The sequence below is a fragment of the Aricia agestis genome, chromosome 3 (genome assembly GCF_905147365.1).
Source record: "Aricia agestis chromosome 3, ilAriAges1.1, whole genome shotgun sequence".
Taxonomy (NCBI): Eukaryota; Metazoa; Arthropoda; class Insecta; order Lepidoptera; family Lycaenidae; genus Aricia; species Aricia agestis.
Window position 1 is genome coordinate 7935132 of NC_056408.1, and position 20153 is coordinate 7955284.

Sequence of the window (20153 nt, forward strand, 5' to 3'; positions counted from 1 at the left end):
AAATCGATCTAGCTAGGAATCATTTTTAGAAAATGTCTTTTTAATCGTGTTTTATTAAATACCGAGCAAAGCTCGGTCAAATAGCTAGTATTTGACCGAGCATAATGGACGGTAAAACACTAATTACTGGCACAACTTCAGTTCATACTACAGAAATTCCAATAGGCCGCATTCCTCTTTTCAAACAAAAATCTAAGATGCCAATAATAATAATGGAATGACTGCCAAAGATGCCTGTTAAGCACTCCCTATTCTTAAAAGCTTAACAATTTCTTCTCGAGTTTTCCTGATTAAAATAGATTCATACCTGTTTTCACCAACGGTCTCCTAACGCTAAGTGTTCCCTAGCGATCTTTGCGGATCAAATATCTCTTAAAACAAACACATTTAAAAAAAAGTAATGTTTTGCAAAACTTCTTACGCTCTAAGGATGAACGTCACACACAAAAATTCGTGAAATCTTGAAGGATATGTACCCTTAATGACCGCTAGGGGACCACTTAGCGTTAGGAGGCGGTTGGTGAAAACAGGCATCAGTGTAATAAATTAGGTAATCCTATATGTACTGTATTTTATATAACGCCTCCGTGGTCCAGTGGTTTAGAGCGTCGCTCTTGAGTCTTGACTCGGAGGTCGTGGGTTCGATTCCTGCGTTAGAAACATGTTATTTCCAAGTTTGATTAGGACACTGCAGGGTGATCACCTGATTGTCTGACAAGTAAGATGATCCATGCGTTGGATGGGCATGTAAAAAGTCGGTCCTGCGCCTGATCTCTCGCCAGTCGTGTCGGTCGTCCGACTCTAATGACTAATTAGAGTAAAGGAATAGAGAGTGCTCTTGTGTACTGCGCACACACCTGGGCACTATAAAATTACTCCTGCATACCTGGCCTGGTTTCAATGAAACCGGCCACCGTCACCGAAACCAGTGTGGGAGTTATTATTATTATGTATTCTAGCGTAATACAGCCATAATCTTCAGTAGGTATATCAACATTCCTTTCCCCCTTTTAAATTTTCTATTTTTATTTATTATAGGTACTCATGATATCAGCTTCCAAAATAAAACCAATTTATTAAAATTCAAGCATACATTCAGCATCTCCTTAGTATTTACAAATTACTTTTATTTGAAACACACGTCAATAGATCGACAATTATTAACTAAATGAAGTAAAAAAAAAATAGGGTTTGCTCGGGGGACGGCCTTAAGTGATACGAAGTTCACGGGTCGTCTAGGAATATTATTATAATAATTTAGGCAATCGATCGTAAAAATAATTATTATAATTAGCTGATAATCTGTAAAAAATGAAAATAGTTTTCCGTAACTTACGACCAGGCGCGGTCCGAAGGGGGGGGGGGTCACAGGGGACATGACCCCCCCCCCCCCCAAATCTAAGGTCAAATTGAAAAGGTAATAATAAAAGGAAATTTCTAGCTATCCCCTAACCGTCACTGCGTCCGACCTTAGACAGCTGTCAACCCAGAACCGTCCGAGGGCGCAGATAAAAAATAAATATTAGTGTAGTGACTAGTGAGTGACTGCCCCCAATATTTCAGGCTGCGACCGCGCCTGCTTACGACCGGACATAAGACCGGACATTAAAATATGATTACTTTATAACTTTAGTAATTTAGTGAAGAGTTTGACAGAAAATAATAATAAGTATAAGAATTAGTAATGTCAAAATCTCCATTAAATTAAGAATAAATAATCATTAAATCTGAGTGTGGCCGTGAACTGTATATAGCCATCAGCCTCATATTTTCACGTGACTGCTAGATAGATAAATTAATAAATAACAATACCTGTCTATATAGTAGTATACCACTTTATAATATTATGTAGATTGTAGATAGGTATTGCCAAACGGAAGTCATTTAAACATGTGACACAAAATATAATTGCGTCAGTTTTGTTATTGCGATCGTTATCAAACGTGACACAGATTGCCGCTATATATTATCCTTCAAGTTATGTTGTGTTGCCAGCTCAGCGAATATCAATTGCCTTTAAATCAGAAACAGTTATGGCGTGATAACAATATTCCTTTTAATGGCCGTCATTTAATGATAATTAATCAGCTTTAGTTTGAAGAGTTTAAGTTTTTGTTACTCTCAGGAGCGGCTGTAAGAGCTATTTTCAGATACAGCATTGTATTGCAGCCCAAGCCTAAGAAAGCAAATTGCTTAGTTTTATGGACTGTGCAGGAAGCAAGACTTGGAGACAAACTACGAATAATAAAAACTAAGGAAACGCAACTCCCATACATACCGTTTTAAAATTGGTTCCTTTCAAACTGTCATGTAACGTCAGCCTGATACCGCTCAAGGCCACCTAAATATTGCAAATGTATTGAAAATGTGTACCTAAGGTACACTTTTTTGACAAGTATTGTAGAACTTTTTTTTGACGGAGTTACTTTTCCTTAGTTTTACAGGATGCCGTCCTGATCCACCTACGCTAAGTAGATGGTAAAACTAGCTTCGATTTTTTGTGAAGAGGCAACATACAGACACACTTTCGCATAATTATGGATTGGTTGAAAGTTGTCAGTGAAAAGTATCGTAAAACCTGACTGTACGACATTAAACGTATTTCACTTTTATATTTAGCTGGTTCATGCTTAGCTGGATTTTAGAAAAATAGTCCAACGTCTCTGTCTTTATATTTAACAACTTTCCGGGAAAATTTCTCAGTTGGAATCCCCAACGGCGGAGCACTTCGGAAGGGGGAAGTAGGGGTCCTGTATAAGGGGCCATTAAGAAAAAAAAAAAACTGCGGAGCAGAATATGGATTCCTTCGAAACAGCTGTCATTTCCGTTTTATACATATAATATGTAGGATCGCGATAGAAAAAATATTATTGTGCGTGAAATTCACTAGATCATTTGTTACGATCCCTTCCACTTAATACACGCTTTGAGTGAGTGTAGACCATCAGCGTCATCGTCAATCATAAAAAGGTTTTAATGTATCTTTGCCTTGCCACTTTTTTTTGTTTTTTTGCGACTTGTAAACTTTGACCTTTACAATTTTTATCATAATTTTTAGTAGTACTGCCTATACTTAATTTTAATTTTAGTAGGCCCTTTAGTCAAGACTTTTTCTTTATCGCTTCTTTTTAGAATCGCCGAAACGAAGAATGTATGGAATTGACGGAAGCTTTCGTCAATATGACGTTGACGTTCCACCGTCTAATGTCAATTCTATGCATTTTGATCAGCGATTCTTTAAAAAAGAAGTAAAGAAAACGTCTCGGCTACAGGCCCTGGACTGTAGCTCAGTATTTACAATAATTTAAAGTCGACTCTTAAACAAAGAAAAAATATATATTATATAGTCCCAGTGGGGATATTTATATTTTGCTAGTACAGAGTTTACAGAATTAATAAGATTTCCGTAACCCTAAATAATTTAAAACTCTATGAATTAAAATAGTACTATCTAATGATCATAATAGCGCAATTCCGTTAGGCCAAAGTTTATTGCGCAAGCACCGTAAATTTTTTCGAGTATCTCCGTACCTCAGCAAAAACAGTTCAGCAATTTGGATGTGACGAGGTAAGAGACAGACAGACAGACACACTTTCACAATTATAATATTGGTATGGATGTTTCCTGAGAACAATCTTCTTAAAAAATATATATTATTTACTATAATAACAACTTCTTCAGCAAAATCAAAGATACCAAAAAGGATGTAAAGGAACCCATGTTTCGTTCAATGCCAAGTTTGCCAACACAACAATAGAACCTAGGTCAGATATATTCGAAACGGGAAGTTCTATTTGGAGGTATCAATCATAAAGCCACCAGTAAACCTTACCATGTCAATCAGACCTTAAAATTAATCACGTGATACATTTATCAATTGCCATCTAAATTGATAAATGTGCGAGCTTTTGTTGTAAGGTTGTTTGAATATTTAAATACAATAATATATTACATAATATAATAATAATAATATCTATGGACGCTTTACACCACGTCAGTCTGGCCCTGTGGTAAGTACCTGAAGGACTTGTGTTACAGGTACCAGACAACGGAAATATATTTAATACTTTTATACTATACATATATTTAAGATTTTTATTATATGATACACATATTTAATACACATCCATGACCCAGGAACTTTGAAAACTTTTTGTTCCGCCGGCGGGACTCGAACCCGCGACCCCCGGCTTGAGCTACCAACGCGCTCACCACTGAGCCACAGAGGTCGTCAGAACTATTTACATAACTATTACATAACTATTTACTTTCGAAATTTTGTTGCTTTGGAATCCGATTTTCGCGTGGAAATATGGGATAATAACATTATTCCTGGGGAATCTAAGTATCCCCATAATTGCTTCAAAATCAATTAAGAGAACTCATCAGAAGTAGAGCTTTATTAAAACAAGAGCTTTTCACAATAGGTTCTTTCGAAATGTTATGTGTAATATTTAATAACTTACTTTTGCTGGCGGCTTCGCTCGCGTTAAGAAGTATTATTATTAATTAGGTATCAAAGTCTCAGCCCGATCGGTTTGAAATTGGCAAAGTTTCATACCAACATTCATCCTCTTTTTTGTCCCCTTGGGGGTAAAATTGATCAAAATCCTTTCTTAGCTCATAACATCTACATTCTACCTGCATGCCCAGCCCGATCCGTCCAATGGTTTGGGCTGTGCGTTGATAGATCACTATGTCAGTCAGTCAGTCGGTCACCTTTGAGTTATATATACTAACATATTTAGATATTTAGATTTAGATAATCTTGTAATAATTTTTGTTGTTACATAATCCAGTCATAAAGTGTCTTTAGATAATATTATTTACTGCCTCAAAATGCAAAAGTTTTAATATAGTTATTATTACATATGTATTATTTAATTCAAGATTTTATGTAAAGAATAATTTGATATATTAGCAGATTTTATGCTCATCAAGTAGTCGATCTGAAATCGTTGAAGCGAGATTTTTCTCACTACGGGGAGAAAGATCAAACGAACAACGATGTATTTTGTACCAATAAATCGTATTTCTAATAGAAATACTTGTATTTGTATTTATACATTTTACTATCTGGCATATTACATATCTCGTTCAAAGAAGAACTTTAACCAAAGGAATATAAAAGCTGGCAAAAGTATACTTCTAGGTTATTACTTTTTTTTTTAATGAAATAAGGGGGCAAACGAGCAAACGGGTCACCTGATGGAAAGCAACTTCCGTCGCCCATGGACACTCGCAGCATCAGAAGAGCTGCATGTGCGTTGCCGGCCTTTTAAGAGGGAATAGGGTAATAGGGGAGGGTAGGGAAGGGAAGGGAGTAGGGGAGGGTAGGAAAGGGAATAGGGTAGGGGATTGGGCCTCCGGTAAACTCACTCACTCGGCGAAACACAGCGCAAGCGCTGTTTCACGCCGGTTTTCTGTGAGAACGTGGTATTTATCCGGTCGAGCCGGCCCATTCGTGCCGAAGCATGGCTCTCCCACGTATAAACTTTTTAAAATTACTTATAGCCGTTTCAAATTTTGTCATTTTTTCAAACCTGAATACAATGAGAGAATGGCTCTTAAAAACCCCAAATAAGTATTAAAGTAAGTATATCACTATTTTTGTGTTGACATGTCAGTGACACGTCATGCTACCTGTTAAATACGTAAGATGTATTAAAGCCCCCAATGTGTGGGGAAACCGATCTAAGCAGATCGGACTGATGACAGGACTACTAACCAGACTTCACACAATATGACATACGAATAAATACATACACAAAATTCGCCAAGTCTGATCGGCTTGCATTAGTCCGAACGGATTCAATCGGCCCCTCCGTATATGGGGAGCTTTATAGATATCAGCTGATTAACTTATCAGAGAGCGAAACAATGATGCAAGAGTGAATAGGCTTCGCGGTATGAATGTGTATTGTGCGCGTTCACACGTTTACAATGGGACCAATTAAAGTCGGAATCACTAAAATCTTTAAATTTTATTAGCAGTTGTATGTAGTTCCGTTTGTACATGAAAAATAAACAAGAAAATAAACGTTTTTCTTGCAATACTTTGATCTATTCAACAAAAATCATAATATTATTATAAGTCCTCATTCGCACGAGAGCTTAAAAAGCGTCGCCTTAAGGGCGGCGACACATAACTGAAAATTCGCATCACATTGCATTTATCTGCGACAAAATGCTTAATAAAAAAAACCAGCCAAGTGCGTGTCGGGCCACGCGCAGTATAGGGTTCCGTAGTACCGCTAGTTTTTGATAATTTTTGTATGGTTAATGAATGTACATTTATAACGTGTTTTACGTTCAAAGGAATTTGAACGAAATATTCCTTTATACTTCGCCGAATACTTTTTTTTTATTTGATCGCTACGAATAATAAAAACTAAGGAAAAGTAACTCCGTAAAAAAACATGTTCTACAATACTTGTCAAAAAAGTGTACCTGTAAGTGTAGTGTAAGTGTAAGGTACACATTTTCAATACATTGCAATAAAAATTTCAGCCCGATCCGTCCAGTGGTTTGGGCTATGCGTTGATAGATCACCATGTCAGTCACCTTTTAGTTTTATATATATAGTCTAGCTGTTGCCCGCGACTTCATCCGCGTTAACATAGTATAATAACAAAGATAGATAGTTTTCTCCTTTTTGTTTTTGTGGTTCCTTATACAAAGGGTAAAAACGGACCCTGTTTAAGCAAACGTCAATAAACTTTCATGTTTCTAACTTAAGAAATGACGGACTTTCATTGAAACTTTCTACCCCAATTTCACCCCTTTGGGGGTAGAATTACCAGAAACACTTAAATACGTATCCATTCATTTTCAATCAGTAGCACAAAAATAAAGTTTCATGTTTCTAACTCAAGAAATGACGGACTTTCATTCAAACTTTCAACTACAATTTCACCCCCTTGGGGGTAGAATTTCTAAAAACGCTTAAATGACTATTCATTCATTTTTAATCAGCAGTCCAAAATTAAACTTTCATGTTTCTAACTTAAGAAATGACGGACTTTCATTTACACTTTCAACCCCTATTTCACCCCCTTGGGGGTAGAATTTTCAGAAACTCTTAAACACGTAACCAATCATTTTTAATCAGTAACCCAAATATAAAATTTCATGTTTCTAACTCAAGAAATAACGGAGTTTCATTCAAATTTTCAACCCCAATTTCACCCCCTTGGGGGTAGAATTTCCAAAAACGCTTAAATACGTATCCATTCATTTTTAATCAGTAACCCAAAATAAAGTTTCATGTTTCTAACTCAAGAAATGACGGGCTGTCATTAAAACTTTCAACCCTTATTTCACCCCCTTCGGGGTAAAATTTTCAAAATTCCTTCCTTAGTGGGTGTCTACTTAATAAAACAATCCTACTCACCAAATTTCGTGGTTGTAACTTTTACAGTTTTTACTCAGCGATGATGAATCAGTCAGTCAGTCAGGACATGTAATTTTATAAGTATAGATAGATTGCTGTTGCCCGCGACTTCATCCGCGTTAACATAGTATAATAACAAAGATGGATAGTTTTCTCCTTTTTGTTTTTGTGGTTCCTTATACAAAGGGTAAAAACGGACCCTGTTTAAGCAAACGTCAATAAACTTTCATGTTTTTAACTCAAGAAATAACGGACTTTCATTGAAACTTTCTACCCCAATTTCACCCTCTTGGGGGTAGAATTACCAGAAACACTTAAATACGTATCCATTCATTTTTAATCAGTAGCACAAAAATAAAGTTTCATGTTTCTAACTCAAGAAATGACGGACTTTCATTCAAACTTTCAACTCCAATTTCACCCCCTTGGGGGTAGAATTTCTAAAAACGCTTAAATACCTATCCATTCATTTTTAATCAGCAGTCCAAAAATAAACTTTCATGTTCCTAACTTAAGAAATGACGGACTTTCATTTAAACTTTCAACCCCTATTTCACCCCCTTGGGGGTAGAATTTTCAGAAACTCTTAAACACGTATCCAATAATTTTTAATCAGTAACCCAAACTTAAAATTTCATGTTTCTGACTCAAGAAATAACGGAGTTTCATTCAAACTTTCAACCCCAATTTCACCCCCTTGGGGGTAGAATTTCCAAAAACGCTTAAATACGTATCCATTCATTTTTAATCAGTAACCCAAAAATAAAGTTTCATGTTTCTAACTCAAGAAATGACGGACTTTCATTAAAACTTTCAACCCTTATTTCACCCCCTTCGGGGTAAAATTTTCAAAATTCCTTGCTTAGGGCGATATTACATTATCATATATATTGGATCCGAGATCATTGAGTCAATGATATTGGATAATGTAATATAGACATATGATTCATTTCTTCCTTGATCATAGATTTTTGACATTTGCTGAGAGATTGGATCCAATACGGTCATAGAAATAGGTGTTGCCAGTTATTTAATAGTTAATGGAATCAGGCGTTACTTTGCGGAAATCCATAGTTTAAATTTAGTTTGTTATTATTTATTTTTTTTAGCAATATTCCGCGAAAACAACTTCCACCTTTAAGTAAATGAGTGAATGTACGCATAGGCATGCGTACAGCACCTCCCTCCTCCCACACTGCCTATGCGTACACTCGCATGCAAGAACTTGCAAACACCACCACCACACAAGCAATAATGTTGGCAAATCCGTGCAAGGCCCCTCACCACCATGCAGGTTGAAAACCTCGACGCGCGTTTCGCCCCAACACCGGAGCATCCTCAGGATGTGGACTCTACGAACAACGTCCGTTAAGTGTCACTTACAACGTCCCTTAGTTGTCACCATGCAGGTTGAAAACCTCGACGCGCGTTTCGCCCCAACACCGGAGCATCCTCAGGATGTGGACTCTACGAACAACGTCCGTTAAGTGTCACTTAACGGACGTTGTTCGTAGAGTCCACATCCTGAGGATGCTCCGGTGTTGGGGCGAAACGCGCGTCGAGGTTTTCAACCTGCATGGTGGTGAGGGGCCTTGCACGGATTTGCCAACATTATTGCTTGTGTGGTGGTGGTGTTTGCAAGTTCTTGCATGCGAGTGTACGCATAGGCAGTGTGGGAGGAGGGAGGTGCTGTACGCATGCCTATGCGTACACTCACTCATTTACTTAAAGGTGGAAGTTGTTTTCGCGGAATATTGCTAAAAAAAAAAAAAATAACAAACTAAATTTAAGTTATTTAATATAAAAAAGAGTTTTTAATTTCTTGCTCGTTAATTTGTTTCAAATAATGTAATGTAATTATTTTTCTAATTATATACTTGGACTAGATGTCCCGCGCGGCTTCGCCCGCGTAAATTAGAAATTTTACAGAATCCGTAGGTACATTTTCCCATAAAAAATATTTCCCCCGTTTTTCCCACATTTTCCTGAGTTTCTTCTGTCGTATTAGTCTTAGAGTAATAATATAATATAACCTTCTCGATAAATGATGAGTCTTACTCGATAAATGATCTATCTAACACTGAGATAAGTTTTTAAATCGGACCTGTAGTTTCTGAGATTGACGCGTTCAAGCAAACATACTCTTCAGGTTTATAATATTAGGTAGATATAGATTTTTTTAAATTATCGCTTGACAAACTCGAGTCTCGATCTTAAAGACTATGAAATGGTATAATATGGTGGTGATGATGATGATGATGATGATGATGATGAAGAATGTAATTTGCATAGTAGCATATGCTTTCTGTTCTTAAAACAACGCCGAAACTCCCAAACTTGTATCTATAAAGAATCAGGAATTCTCTCAGCACCTTCCGAACCACGGTATACCAGGTATATCTCGGTGCAAAATCTTACTTGTTGGTAGCATATGCTTAGAATACTTCTCACGAAACCGAAGTCACCATATGTTTCCCTATAAGTTTTGAGGAGTTCCCTCGATTACTTATGGATCCTTCATCAGATCACCACTTTTCTGAATATAATACCAAATTGGGATGATACCCTATATACCAAAAGAAAAATTTTGAAAATCGGTTAATAAACAGCGGAGTAATCGTTGAATATAAGAAAACGAACATAACACCTCCCCTATTTTGAAAGTCGGTTAAAATTGTAGCCTATGTGTTATTTATTTAATATTTTAATCAGCACATGAATTGAATAACAAAATTTTTTTCAAATTAATCGTAGCACCATCTGTCAGGACAAACTAAAATTGAAATAGAATAATATTGAATGCGATGATAGCGCCGTCCGCCGGATCTAATGTACGAGTAAAACATTCCAAAATCAACAACTCCTTATAAATAAGAAATTAATTGAAAAAACATTTTCCAGTAGACCAAACTGTAAATCTAAACCATTCTCGAATCTCCACGAACACACACAAAAAATTTCATCAAAATTGGTCCAGTCGTTTAGGAGGAGTTCAGTCACATACACACGCACACAAGAAATATATATATTAAGATAATCTTGCTGAAATAACAAAAAACAAGCCATATTAAAAATGACGATGTCTCTTGACAAATCGAATTCTCTGAGATCTAGTAACCCTGACGTCAATACCTGTCAGCGTTAGCGCTCTCCATTGGCTATTAAAACCACATATGACGTAAAATAGGATCAATGAAATATGATAATGTATATATGCAGATATGATCAAATGATCATATATATTGGATCCTATATATGATCATAGAAATTATCATATGTAAATGATAATGTAATACCCCCCTTAGTGGGTGTCTACTTAATAAAACAACCCTACTCACCAAATTTCGTGGCTGTAACTTTTACAGTTTTTGCTCAGCGATGATGAATCAGTCAGTCAGTCAGTCAGTCAGGACATGTAATTTTATAAGTATAGATTAAGAAAAGTCAAATAAACAACAAAATCATTGAATAAACATTAAATGATTGCCATTTCTTTCCAAATTTAATAAAAATTGTTAGCATCGTCCTTTTAAAAAGTACCGTAACTAAATGTTTTGGATTTTGTATTCGCTTTGCCTTCGAAAACAATATCCCATTTAAAAATGTATGTAGGTATAAAGGTAAGTAGATAATTATTATTTATGTGCAAAGAATTAAACTACTTGGTACCATCGAGGAAATTGATTCCTAGGCAGTTGACATACCAAAGTCATTTGCTCGGATCATGTTTTCACGTTAATTGTGATCTGATCGTACCCAGCCTGTCAGTCCCCCATCTGCTTAGGAATCAACTTCTCTGATAGTACATACCTAAGGAGATAGGTACGGTCTTTGACAACAGCATGAAGCTAACTTCGTGGACAATAGTATGTTATAATAAAATAGATTTTTCTTCTCTATCTTGTAACATTTTATCCGTAGAAAAAAGCGGCATAATATTATATAATATGTTTTTTCATACTTTAAACTTCGACCAGTCTATCTAATCAGAATATTAGAAATGAAATCTATATATTAATACGTGAGAGAAAAACTTTGTAACCCTTTTTACGAAAAATGGGGAAACGTAGGAGCATGAAATTTTGCACAGTTATAGTTTATATGGTGAAGGAGTGCATCGAGCTAATATTATTTTAAAATTATGCTTTTATCATATATATTTTTAACAAACAAAACGTTACACACACTACGACACTACTACTAGGAAAAATGACAGATTTTTGAGTGACAAGCCTATGCATACGAATTATACTCTTTTATTTATGGTTGTCTGTTGACAACAAGTTGACAAATTGAAAATGGGTTATTGTTTTCTTTTTTAAATTTAATTTTAGATAATATTAGACAATGCTGAAACGGCCAGTCTGAGATCAGCTGAGTCCCAGAGACAAGAATTGAAAAAACTATGATGAAGTCAATATTTTTTACAAAATATAGGTAGTAGTCCTATAAATGTCATTGCAACTAAGGTCGAATTTCGACCATTGGGCGATCTCTAGTAATCATAATTAGATCACAATTTTACTTGCAAAGTATTGCGTGTAGGATATAATAGACAAAGTCGTGACTCGTGACTTTTCAACCACCAGGGTCAAAACTAGTCCCTTCGTTTGATCTCACGCCATTTTGTTAACAGTTAATCAACGTGATCATTATGATCACGTTGATTATCACGTAGGATTATCCCCATACCAAATTTCATCAAAATCGGTTCAGCGGTTTGGGCGTGAAGAGGTAACAGACAGACACACATACAAACAGATAGTACGTCACATTCCCACATTTATAATATTAAGTATGGAATTATGGATACCTATATATTAATAACTAATTATTTATTACAAATTCAAGTTACGTGATGTTCAAGCATTGTCAATATTAGCGTTTAAATTATACAGACACTGTTTGTTCGAAAACGTGGCGCTATTACGTGATCAACATGAAAACAATTTCTTTTATAGACTTAGCCTAAAATTAGCAATTTCTACCTACAGAATAATCATTATGAAACGAGTATACGATTAGAAATATTATAAATAGATATTTCATTTTGTTATTATACTTGGCTGTGGTAAAGTGATCAATTAGGGCCCGCCTACACCGGAATAGCAGCAGCCGGCAGCGGCGCGGTGAGCTTTTTTAGTGTGAAATAATTTTAAACTTTATTCACATACCTATAACTACTAGTATCGCTTGAAAACTTCAAAAAGGTCGCGCGGCGCCGCGCGGACAGATGCGCTTTTTACACTTTTTGAAGTTTTCAAGCGATACTAGTAGTTATAAGTATGTAAATAAAGTTTAAAATTATTTCACACTGATAATGCTCGTCGCGCCGCTGCCGGCTGCTACCATTCCGGTGTAAGCCGTATATATATATATATATATATATATATATATATATATATATATATATATATATATATATATATATATATATTTTAATTATATTTGACGACCTCTGTGGCTCAGTGGTGAGCGCGTCGGTAGCTCAAGCCGGGGGTCGCGGGTTCGAATCCCGCCGACGGAACAAAAAGTTTTCAATGTTCCCGGGTCTGGATGTGTATTAAATATGTGTATGATATAATAAAAATCTTAAATATATGTATAGTATAAAAGTATTAAATATATTTCCGTTGTCTGGTACCTGTAACACAAGTCCTTCAGGTACTTAGCACGGGGCCAGACTGACGTGGTGTGAAGCGTCCATAGATAAAATAAAATAAAAAAAATATATATTGCATTGTCATGACGCATGACTCTTAATTAATACGTATGCAAAGTTTCGAATTTCGAATTAATTAGACTACTGGATGTCTGGACTCTGGAGATAGGTAACAATCGTACTCAAAGAGCATACGAGTACATACCTACATGATACAGCCCAAGCTTATGAAAGCATGTTAAAAATTTGAACCCTAGAACCACTTTCTAGTAAGTAATTTATAATCCGACCAAGGAATCAAAGACGCGAGAAAGCTGATAGCCTGGGAAAATTAAGGAATTGAGACCGAATAATTCGTGTAGTTTTGATGATGAATATACTAAAAGTCCCCGAGGGATTCATCTGGACACATTTAGGAACAACTGTACCAACTTTCAAAACTACACGAATTATTCGGTCTGATCTTCGATTTTGAAACTAATTTTCTTAGACTATGACATAATGTTTAATTTAAAATGAAACCAATTTATTTCCTAGATAATTTACCATCGATTAATAAGTCTGCTGAGAATTCAAGAACTTTTACAGGGAAAAGAACGAAAATGTGGTAAAACGAAATAAATCGTTGCCAAAACGGCGATAAAGCTGAACTTATTATTATAAACAGACGCTGACTAAGGCTTTTGCTTTCGGAAAAGTTTAGCTCTGATAAAACCGCAAATATAAAAGAAATAGGCTGATAGAAACAAAACTTTACTAAGTTAAATCCTACTAATATTATAAATACGAAAGTCCGTTTGTTTGTTTCTTTTTCACGCCCAAACCGCTGAACTGGCCATTTAGCCGAAACTTTTTCGTTTTCGCTTCGTTATAGAATCGCCGGTCAAAATGTATGGAATTGACATAAGACGAGTCGAACGTCAACGTCATACTAACGAACGCTTATGTCAATTCCATACATTTTCATCGGCGATTCTATATCGAAGCGAAAACGAAAATATTTTGGCACACCCCCCAGATTTTGGTAGTGAAGATACTTTGAGTCCCGGGAAAGGACATAATATTAATATGATACTTTTTATCTATGAAAAATCTAATATATAAAATTCTCGTGTTACAGTTTTCGTTGCCATACTCCTCCGAAACGGCTTGACCGATTCTCATAAAATTTTGTGAGCATGTTGAGTAGGTCTGAGAATCGGCCAACATCTATTTTTCATACAAAAAAAAAATAAAAATAAAAAAAATATATATATTTATATATGGCAAAACAACGTTTGCCAGGATAGCTAGTAATTATATACAATTTCCGCGTGATATACCATATTTTGGGCGTCACCCAGTACTATATAAAGTTGTTTATTATTAAGATGAACATTGAAAGCGTAGATACCTTACAGGTAAACTTCGGGCCCTTTAGCCAAGACTTTTCTTTATCGCTTCTGCATAGAATTGCCGAGCAAAATGTATGGAATTGACATAAGCGTTCGTTAAAATATGACGTTGACGTTCGATTCGTCTAATATGAAAACCATACATTTTGATCGGCGATTCTATAAAGAAACGATAAAGAAAAGTCTTGGCTACAGGGTCTGAACTTAGCATGTAACCTGCAGGCCCTGCAGCTGATGCTTACGTAATATACCTAGCTGAGATAATATTTCGCTCCGATAGACGCAATACAAGGTAATGTGTTTCAAGATTCATGAACAAGAATAAAACTAGTAGAACAAGCTAAGGTCTTCTTGAATCCTAACTGGCTTTAAACTTATCTACACTTCGCGTGCATCAGACTATTTAAGTGCAGTTCATTAGTAAAATTAGTGGATTTATTCCTAGTCTGAAGAGACTACGAGAAGCGCTTGCAATGTTTATTGTATACTGCAAGTTTCCTAGAAATTATCCTGCATTCCTCTAATCGCTCAATGCTACAAGACTCATACCACCTTTTTAGGGAATCCGTACCCAAAGGGTAAAAACGGGACCCTATTACTAAGGATTCGTTTTCTGTCCGTCTATCTGTCCGTCTGTTTGTCTCCAGGCTGTATCTTAAGAACCGCTATAGCTAGACTCCTGAAATTTTCACAGATTGTGTATATCTGTTGCCGCTATAACAACAAATACTGAAAACAAAATTAAATTGTATTTCAAACGTGATTTTTTCGGCCTTTTTCGCTCTATATCAATAATGACAAGAGGTAGGCACTTGAATTTTTTACACATTCTTTTGTTATATGTTTACTTTAATATTTAATAATAATATTAAAATAAAACAAAAATTTAAGGGGTGTTCCCATACAAAAAACACAATTTTAGCCTATTTTTGCTCTGTATCGGTACGGAACCCTTCGTGCGCGAGTCCGACTCGTACTTGGCCGATTTTATTTTCACATGCACTTATTAGCTTGCGCTGTATGTATATTGTATGCAAAGAATCTTTGAGCACGATTTTCCAATATCCAGTAGTCTAATTCGAATCTTTGCATACGTATTGAGCCAATGACAATGCAATAATTTGTTAAAATTGTTGAAAAAAAATCATGTTCCTTTAGTTTTTTTATGCCGGCTGTAAATTTTCTTGCCCGAATGCGATCATGTACATTCTCGCTTAGTTCAATCGCAGTTATGTACTCAGAGAAGATGGACCATTATTTTTCTCTATGAGATGGACGAAAACGCTGCACTTGCAGCTGCCATAGCTCTCTGTGCTATGAGCTATTATAAATATTTCCACATTAAAAATGTTAAAAAATGTACATTAAATGACTGATGATGTATTTATCTGTTCTACACTCTCCAGCGACTAGTACCTACTGAAAGACGCGAGAGTGTACAGAATGCGCTCGCTTTCCTCGCGAGACCCTTTGACTCAGGCACAAAATACCGACAACGGATCGAAAAGACTCTAGAGCAGTGATTCTTAACCGGTGGTCCACTGGTGGTCCATGGAGGCATTCCAAGTGGTCCGCGAAACCATCCTAATAATATATGAGAATTCAGAAGTTAATAAAGAATATGCACTATGCAGTCACAACAATCACATTAAATTAAAAGCTGTAACTTTCAGACTTTTGCCAAATAAAAAATGAGTGCTAATTATAAAGTTGTGCTTGTGTTCTTTATAAAACATCCCTTACTTTAGGTAAACCAGCTGAGTGGTCCCCAGCTAGACAAACATTTGGTAAAATGGTCCCTCATGACTAAAAGGTTGAACCACTGCTCAGCTCTAGAGGGTCCGAACTCCGAGACAAGCGAGACGAGGCGATCGCACCCGTTTACCCTCTCGCACTCGGGCCGCCTCGCTGTGCCTCGGCGAGAGTGTACAGCCGACTTTAGAATATTATATTCAAGACATTAACTTCGATTTAATGAAGAGTTTGACAGATAATAATGAATGGGGCTTAGTCAAAATCTTCATTTAATTACGGTTAAGTAATTATTATTAGCCTCTGAGTGTGGTAGTTAGAGTCTTGATAGAGTTCCACACTCATTGTCGTTGTCATCCAAACATCATTTTGCATGTGGTCCAAGAGTGTGTGTAATGAGGTTTAATGAGGATCTCTCAAGTTATAATGAGATAGGTTAGCCATTTTCAATATCTGAAAACTAAAGAAAAATAATCAACGCCTTTAAAAATCTTACCACAATTTTGCGACTCTTAAAATCATGTGATATGCTAAATCACGCCAGATTTATTTACAGTCCTAGAAGCCTTCAGGGTTAAAAATAATTATTTTTTGAAGTCGGCTAAAAATTAAAATATCATACAGTTTGGAGTATAAAGCATTTTATATGCAAAGGATAGCTCAATTGAGATGATCCCCATTTTGTGTACAAAGGATTCCGCTAATGTGTTTGTTTTCTATAGAGTAAACAATACAGATTTCAGCTATTTACAGCCGAACCAAGAGCGTGATAACTGGTAATCTTAATGGTATACTTATTCTTATATACAGGGTGTAACAAAAATAAGTGATAATAATTTAGGGTGTGTACGTGTTCCTTGTAGAGAGTTCACTATGAAAGTAGCAGCGCTGAAAGACCAAAATTTTTTTTCACTTTTGTATGGGGAAACTCGTGACGCTCGGGACCTTGCCCATACAAAAGTGAAAAAATTTTTTCGTCTTTCAGAGCTGCTACTTTCACAGTTAACTCTCTACAAGGACCACGTACACACCCTAAAGTATTATCACTTATTTTTGTTACACCCTGTATAAAATTCTCGTGTCACAATGTTAGTTACCGTACCTACTCCTCCGAAACGGCATTACTGATTTTTACCAAATTTTATTTGCATATTCAGTGGGTCTGAGAATCGGCTACTGGCTACTTTTTATATTGATAAGTGCATTTGTTGAATAAATAATAGTAAATTATTACAACTCGAGATTGACGGCGACCATTGTTTGTGTGACGGGATAGCTATGGGCGTTGCCATGGTGCCATACTTATTTAGTCACTTCAATAAAATAATATGGGCGAAATACTCTATATGGCAAAACAACGTTTGCCGGGGCAGCTAGTAATCTATATATTAATAAGCATAGCTGGGCATTAACTCGTTAATCCGTTAATCGTTAATTAACGAAGTTAACATTTTGATTAACGGATTAACTTTTAAAAATATTAACGGACTCATTAACTTCCGTTAATATGCAGAAGTCCGTTAATCGTTAATCCAATGCCTACTATTTACTGCATAGCACCACGGCACGGCGCAAAAACAGGTTCAGAGTCTGAACTTCAGACAGTTAGTATGAAACGACAAGTGCCGGGCGGGCGGGCAGCGCGGTGCTGCGGCACGGCAGCATTTTCAGGCGCGTGCGAGTGAGAAGAGATTTGTTTCGTTTTATCATTTCATTACTCAGCGCCGGTGCAAGAGAGATTATTATACATCATTTGCATGTTGATAAAGAAGAGTGCAGTATAATTTAGTTAGGTAGAATGCAATAATTATAGAAGTATTTTGTTTTGTCCCTAACATTTTAACTTCCTAAACCTTAAACTAACAGGTTTTGTATGTACACTAACGCAATGATATAAATTACAACAAGGCCGTATTACATATTAACGGATTAACGATTAACGTTAACTTGCGTTAATTCGTCCGAAATGTAACGCTTTAACGTTTAACGAAGCTAACATTTTTTTAACGGATTAACGATTAACGAAGTTAACTATTTGATTAACGGTGCCCAGCTATGTTAATAAGCAAGCGAAAAACTTTGTATCCCTTTTGACGAAAAATGCGGAAACGTAGGTGAATGAAATTTTGCACAGTTATAGTTTATATGGTGAAGGAGTGCATCGAGCTAATATTATTTTGAAATTATGCTTTTATCATACATTTTTTTAACAAATAAAACATTACACACACTACAATACGCACACTTAAGAAGATGACAGATTTTTGAGTGACAAACCTGTATATACGAATTATTACTTTTATTTATGGTTAAAGTCTGTTGACAACAAGTTGACAAATTGAAAATGGATTATTGTTTTTTTTTATTGAATCTTAGATACTATGTGATACTATTAGACAATGCTTACACGGTCAGTCTGAGATCAGCTGAGTCCCAGAGACGAGAGATGAATTAAAATATGATAAAGTCAATATTTTTTTACAAATTAAACGTAGTAGGTAGTCTTAATGTTGTTGAAACTAAGGTCGAATTTCGACCATTGGGCGATCTCTAGTATTGTACTACATGACGCCCGCAACTCCGTTGCGCAGAAATTTGTGTATCGCGCGGGAACCGTACATTTTTCCGGGATAAAAAGTATCCTATGCCCATTCCCGGGACTTACAGTATCAGCATATCAAAATTTCGTCAAAATTGGTTTGTGTGAGGAGGTTACAGGCAGACAGACAGGTACACTTTCGCACTTACAATATTAGTATGGTTGTTTCATTTCAAATATTTTTTATTTCCTTTGATAGTTTTCATATATTATTTGTGTTTAGATACCACTTTTCTAGTTTCTTATATTTAATAAGTAAGTGAGCATAACTGGTCCATGATTCGTTAATAGCATAACTAATGGATTTTAGTGGTATCGTCACATATAATGAAAACTTAATTGTAATAAGAATTGATAAGGAAGAAAAAAATCTTAATGTTTTGGGTTTATTCCATTGTAAATACCGAATATTCAAATGGAAATGTCTTTTATAAATTAGAGACCTACATAATTTAGGTTAAATTGACTAAAGCAGGGGTTCCCAAATTGTGCGCCGCGGCGCCATGGTGCGCCGTGGAAAGGCAAGAGGGGCGCCGTGAGTCGATCCTCCATCACTATCCATAACCACAAATATTATAAAATAAATTTATAATATGAATTAGACAAAGCAGGCAGAAGATTATATATTTGTTTATTAATATTTACCTGTTTAACCTAACTATAATCTTATATCTTTAAACGAGCAATTCTTGTATGTATATATATATATATATATATATATATATATATATATATATATATATATATATATATATATTATATATATATATAATTGGAATCTCGGAATCGGCTCCAACGATTTTCATGAAATTTAGTATATAGGGGGTTTCGGGGGCGATAAATCGATCTAGCTAGGAATCATTTTTAGAAAATGTCATTTTATTCGTGTTTTATCGAATACCGAAACAAAGCTCGGTCAAATGGCTAGTGTATTTTATATTACCGATGACACACTATTCCGTCGCGTTCCGTCCGTATTTTGTATGCGTTTGACATTGCGGGCGTAAGTCCATCGCTATCCCGTCGTACAAACAATGGTCGCCGTCCGCGTCAGTCTCGAGTTGTAATAATTTACTATTAAAGTCAACAAATGCACTTATCAATATAATAAGTAGATGTTGTCAATTCTCAACCCTAGCCGATATGCTCGCTAAGATTCACGAAAATCGGTCGAGCCGTTTCAGAGGAGTTCAATTACGCACACCGTGACACGAGAATTTTATAACTACAGTGTGTAACAAAAATTAGTGATAATACTTTAGTGAGTGTACGTGTTCCTTAAAGAGAGTTCACTGTGAAAGTAGCAGCGCTGAAAGACGATTTTTTTTTACTATTGTATAGCGTCACGAGTT

General features: G+C 35.8%; 1 protein-coding gene and 1 long non-coding RNA gene across 2 annotated transcripts in view; both read right to left on the reverse strand.

The window, feature by feature from the left end:
* LOC121725286 (peroxidase-like) overlaps positions 1–20153 on the reverse strand; it is a 123308-nt gene that overhangs the window by 73999 nt on the left and 29156 nt on the right. The gene's annotated exons all lie outside the window — the stretch shown is intronic.
* On the reverse strand, positions 15838–16395 carry LOC121725288. Its single transcript, XR_006035356.1, has 2 exons — positions 16298–16395; positions 15838–15959 (listed from the first exon to the last, which is right to left on the reverse strand). It is a non-coding gene; the product is annotated as an uncharacterized LOC121725288 (long non-coding RNA).